Here is a 5,906-nt window from a genome sequence, read left to right as displayed (position 1 = left end):
CATCTGATGGTGCCATGGAGCGACTGTGCGGCGGCTCAGGGGATCTGTCTGATCCCGCCACCGCGTGTCTCTTTTGGTGCGGCTCTTTTGGCTGCGTCAATTTCCCCGTGTGACTGGCGCCATGGTGCCACTAAATTTCTCTTCTGGGTTGCTTTGTCACTTCACTTTGCATCTCAAAGATTTTGTCCTGTGTCATTCATTATTTTATTTATATCTCGCTTTTCCACCATAAAGTCACCAAAGTGGTTTACAGCATTTTAAAAAATACAGTCAGCTCTTTCTTCCCCAGTTTTAGTCTCTTTTAATGATAAAACATCAGATAAGATGCTCCTATCATGATGCGCTTTTCTGAGTTTCCGTTGAAGTTGCGTGGATTTCTGTACCCCCTACAGTGTGTGAGCAATGTCTACGCCCTTCCTCTCTTCCTTCTTTTGGAGCATGGTGTTATCTTCCCTTTTCTTAATATAATGCTAATTGCTTACGTAAATCTTCACAGTAGCTTAATGGTAGAGAACCGGTGCAGCTGTCCCCGAGAAAGAATTTATGATAAGATCCACGTGGGCTTTTGAAAGAAGAACCAGGGAGTGAGGCTCTCTTCAAATATAAACTTTTGTGGCCAAAACAGCCCCTTTAACAATAAAGGAAGCGTTTTGCAGAACGCTGATTCAAAAAGCAAGAGTTATGTGAGTGTGTGTGTGCTTCTGCCGGAATTACACTTTTATTTACTTACTTTAAAGAGAGGGATTTTTCAGAGCAAAGTCAACCGGCACGCCAGCCACATCCTCAGACTTTTCTTGTCACCTTCCAGTGATTCACTGCCAGCCAGTCCTCACACGCAAGAATGTGTGCAGGCCTCCTCCAACTCTCTCCTTAAAGCAGCTGCAAGTGGACAGAGGCCAGGTTGTCAACAGTGGGAGGGCTCCTAGTGTCCTGGCCCCACTGCTGGACCTCCTGATGGCCCCTGGTATTTCTGGCCACTGTGTGATACAGAGTGTTGGACTGGATGGGCCTTTGGCCTGATCCAACATTGGCGTCTCCTTATGTCCCAGGCAGCAGCTGGAAAACCTCTCTAATGGCTGCCGCCTCTCTGGTAGGGGTCTCCTCCGGGGGCCCAGAGCACACCCACCCGACCCCTCTAGACACTCCTTTTCAAGCAGGGTTCCCCCTTATGAGTGGCCAGGTGAGGCGGGAGGAGCCAGGCTGAGTAACAAACTATTTTTTTTATAAAAGAGATTTAACAACAACTGTAATTCAGTGACGTGTGGGGAAAATGTAAATAAACCAGCAAAATAAGGAAACCTGACGCGTCTGACTATACTGTACCTAGCCTTCTCTAGGTACTTGCCCTCAAGCTGATTCACCCCTTTTGGATGAAGGATCCCACGTTCTGCAGCAACTTTACGCTAGCTCTGCTCCCTGGGAGTGAACAGCCTCCCACACTGGGCAAGGCCTTTTATCCCTTCTTCTCAGGCGCCACCCTCTGCTATTCTACTGGTGTACGTTTTCCCTTCAAATCCCCTGTTAGCCAATCACAGGGTCCAAAGGGTGACCTTGGAGATGTAGGCCCCGATTGCTACTCTAGTACAGGCTTCCCTGGAGCCACTAGGCCTCCCTAGAGCCTGTAGGCCGCACTACTGTAGGCCTACGATAATGACAAGGGTGCTCTCCCATAATGCCAGAATTCAAAGGGCACCCAACCTTTCCCTATGAGGAAAGGTTAAAGCGCTTGGGGCTCTTTAGCTTGGAGGAACAACGGCTGAGGGGTGACATGATCGAGGTTTATAAGATTATGCATGGGAAAGAGCAGGTCGAGAAAGAGGTACTTTTCTCCCTTTCTCACAATACAAGAACTCGTGGGCACTCCATGAAATTGCTGAGCGGTCGGGTTAGAACGGATAAAAGGGAAGTATTTCTTTACCCAAAGAGTGGTGAACACAGGGAATTCACTGCCACAGGAGGTGGTGGCGGCTACAAGCATGGACGGCTTCAAGAGGGAATTGGATAAATGTATAGAACAGAGGTCTGTCAGTGGCTATTAGCCACAAGGTATAGATAGGGACTCCGGGGCAAGTGATGCTCTGTCTTCTTGGTTCTTGGGGGGGGGGCTAACAGTGTGTGGGGGGGCTTCTAGTGTCCTGGCCCCACTGCTGGACCTCCTGATGGCACCTGGTATTTTTGGCCACTGTGTGACAGAGTGTTGGACTGGATGGGCCTTTGGCCTGATCCAACATTGGCTTCTCTTACGTTCTTATGTTAACCGAGTTGAGGTCGCGGTAAATTCAGGACTGACAGAAAGAGAGAGCTGTTTTTCACGTCATCTTGTGGAACTTGCTTCTTCTGGGGGTAGGGATGGCAGGTAGCTTAGATGAAACTGAAAGGGGGTTGGACCAGCTCACCAAGGAGAGATTCATGTCTGACCATGGCTAAGTGGAACCTCTCTGTTTAGAGGCAGCGTACCTCTAAAATACCAGTTGCCGGGAGGGGCAATAAACAACGGGAGGCTTTGGCCTCTGTGCCTTTGTTCAGGGACTTTCTGGAGCATCTGGTTGGCCCCCTTAGATGAGATGTGAGCGTACACTGGCACCTGGAAGCGGTGTAGATCATCATCACAGAATTTTTGGCTGCTTTGTTGCAGAATCTAGATTGTCTGTGTTAGTCGTGGCTGGGAGGGTGGGGTGGGTGGGTTGCAGAACAGATCCAGGCGTGGCTGATTCTCAGCATTGTTTATGAATGAATCAAATCTCCGTATGAGCCTGGCAGCGACCTCCGTGCCCAGATATTTCCCCTTTCCTGCCATTAAGGGCCTCCGGCTCTCGCTTCCTGGCCGTGCAGGTGGCTTGGGAGCAGTTCCGTGAGTTGGATGAACGTGGTGCCTTGGACGTGCCCAGTAACGTATAACTTGGTGCATTCAAGTTTGTGTTTTAATGCAAGTGGAACCTTTAGCTTGTTTAACCAGTTAGGTTAATCAGCCAACTAACCCAAAAAGGGTCTTCCGACAAGTCAGTACTGATCAGAGTTCAGTGTTCTTTAAGGTAATTTATGACATTATTATTGCCTCCGTCCTCCAGGGGACTCAGGGTGACATACGTGACGTTCTCGTGTTCCCCATTTGATCCTTACAACAACCCTGTGGAGTAGGGCAGGCTGACCCACCGTCATGGCTTGCTGGGGATTTGAACCTGGGACTCCCCGAGCCCCAGTCGAACCAGCTTTCGAGTATAAGTGGTTCCGAAAGCTGCAGATGGCAGGCTCCATACTAGAAGAGGCATTCCCTGTTCATTTTCTCGCATAGGTGGGAATGTCTCTTCGACTGAGGTGATTAAGAGGTTGCGGCACCTTTCCTACGAGCAGTTTTCTGTTTAGAAAAGACATGACGAAGAGGGGACGTGACACAGGTTGAGGAAATTGTTCACAGGGTAGAAAGAGGGCCCCTGAGGTGGGTGGCCCAGGCGAACTCAGCCCTGTCAGGTCTCAGAAGCTAAGCAGGGTCGGCCCTGGTTAGCATTTGGATGGGAGACCGCCAGAGTGCTGCAACACAGGCAGGCAACTGCAAACCACCTCTGAATGTCTCTTGCCTTGAAAACCCCACAGGATCGCCAGAAGTCAGCTGCGACTTCACAGCACGTTCCCCTTTCAAGGGAGAGTGGACAGAGAGGAGTTTTTTCCTCCTTCTCCCGAAAGACTAGAAATCAGGGGAATCTAGTGAAGCTGATCAGGAGTTGATTCAGGACTGTCGAAGAGAAATACTTCTTTACACAACGGGGTATAAATTGAATGAATAAATAAATAACATGTAGAGTTTGCTGCCAGAGGATTTAGCGATGGCCACAGGCATAGACAGCTTTAAAAGGGGATTAGATAGATTCACGGAGGAGAGGAGGAGGAGGAGAGGAGATTGGATATTATACCCCGCCCTTCACTCAGTCACTCAGAGCAGCTTACAAACTCCTTTCCCCTCCCCACAACAGACACCCTGTGAGGTAGGTGGGGCTGAGAGAGCACTGAGAGAACTGCTTTTCAAGAACAGCCCTGACAGAACTATGGCTTGCCCAAGGTCATCCAGCCAGGTGCAAGTGGAGGAGTGGGGAATCAAACCCGGTTCTCCCAGATTAGAGTCCGCACACTTAACCACTACACCAAACTGGCTTTCTACCAGTGGCTACTAGAGAGGTCTACCAGTGGCTCCTAGCCATGGTGACTAAAGAGAACCACATTCAGAGGCAGTAAACCTCTGAATCCCAGTGCAAGGAGGCAACATCAGGGGAAGGCCTCAATCTCTCTGCCCTGTTATTGGCCCTCTGGAGTAACTGGTTGGCCACTGTGTGAGACAGGATGCTGGACTAGAGGGACCACTGTTCTGATCCAGCAAGGCTTTTCTGATGATCTTATGAAGGTTTTGGCCTCCATGCCCCGTTGTTGGCCCTCCAGAGGAACTGGCTGACTGCTGTGTGAGACAGGATGCTGGACTAGAGGGACCACTGGTCTGATCCAGCAAGGCTTTTCTGATGATCTTATGAAGGTCTTGGCCTCCATGCCCCGTTGTTGGCCCTCCAGAGGACCTGGTTGGCCACTGTGTGAGAGGCAGGATGCTGGACTAGAGGGACCACTGGTCTGATCCAGCAAGGCTTTTCTGATGTTCTTATGAAGGTTTTGGCCTCCATGCCCTGTTGTTGGTCCTCCAGAGGAACTGGCTGACTGCTGTGTGAGACAGGATGCTGGACTAGAGGGACCACTGGTCTGATCCAGCAAGGCTTTTCTGATGTTCTTATGAAGGTTTTGGCCTCCATGCCCCGTTGTTGGTCCTCCGGAGGAACTGGCTGGCTGCTGTGTGAGACAGGATGCTGGACTAGAGGGACTACTGGTCTGATCCAGCAGGGCTCTTCTTGTGTTCTTAACTGCCTGGCCTACACATGCTAGGGGATGTGCCAGCAGAGAGGGAAGACAGTTGTGTTTAGATTGTATGAGGAAGACTGATCAGCAGGGGCAAGAAGTTAACTGCATGTTGGGGCTGGCTCATTTGGTTGAGCACTCGGTCCCATTAGACAGCACCCTGATGAACTATAATGGTGCCCCAACCCAATCGATCAGGTAGTGGGTTTTTAATTTTTTACATCGTAATTTTTTACAACCACTAAAAACTTCAGCTAAGTTCCATCTTAAAACAGCCTTTCCCTCCTGTTTGAGAGAGAAAAGGGGAAGACTCTTCTCATATGCTGCTGACCGTGAAACGTAAGTGATCATTCCAGTTTGGTGCAGTGGTTAAGTGCGCGGACTCTAATTTGGGAGAACCGGGTTTGATTCCCCACTCCTCCACTTGCAGCTGCTGGATGACCTTCGGCAAGACATAGTTCTGACAAGAGCTGTTCTCTCAAGGGCCATTCTGGAAAGAGCTCTCTCAGCCCCGCCTACCTCACAGGATGTCTGTTGTGGGGAGGGGGAGGGGAAGAACTTGTAAGCTGCTCTGAGACTCCGAGGGAAGGGTGGGGTATAAATCCCATCTCTTCTTCTTCTTCTCCTCAAAAGCAAAAATAAGAAATCCGGGGTGGGGGGGTTCTGTGCTGCCTGGGGGGCTTTCCCAGCACTGCTACCTGAAATCACCATATTTGGAGATGCCCGGAATTGAACCTGGGGCCCTTTGCATACAGAGAACGCGTGATCTATCTACTGAGCTATGCCTCCCCTCCAACAAAGGTCCAAGTACATGCTGGCAAGGGGAGAGGCGGAAAACCAAGCAGTTTCTCCATATACCCCAGTATGAAGTCTTTCACTCCTGCCAAAGTAATAAAAGATAATTTTGCCACTTTTGAATGCTAAAATTGTCAGCTGGGGTATCCTCTGTGGGGAGGGCTGGTGAGGTCATGTGGAGGGGGGGGGAGGAATAAAACACTACCAGAGGTCATTTCGGG

The 5,906-nt window shown here is 50.1% G+C and overlaps 1 protein-coding gene across 1 annotated transcript in view; it reads left to right on the top strand.

The window, feature by feature from the left end:
• Positions 1-5,906, top strand: part of NCOR2 (nuclear receptor corepressor 2) — a 332,048-nt gene that overhangs the window by 157,484 nt on the left and 168,658 nt on the right. The gene's annotated exons all lie outside the window — the stretch shown is intronic.

This window comes from Gekko japonicus, unplaced genomic scaffold, assembly GCF_001447785.1.
Source record: "Gekko japonicus isolate JY-2015 unplaced genomic scaffold, Gekko_japonicus_V1.1 scaffold181, whole genome shotgun sequence".
NCBI classification, from domain to species: Eukaryota; Metazoa; Chordata; class Lepidosauria; order Squamata; family Gekkonidae; genus Gekko; species Gekko japonicus.
This window is presented reverse-complemented; position numbering and strand designations above follow the sequence as displayed.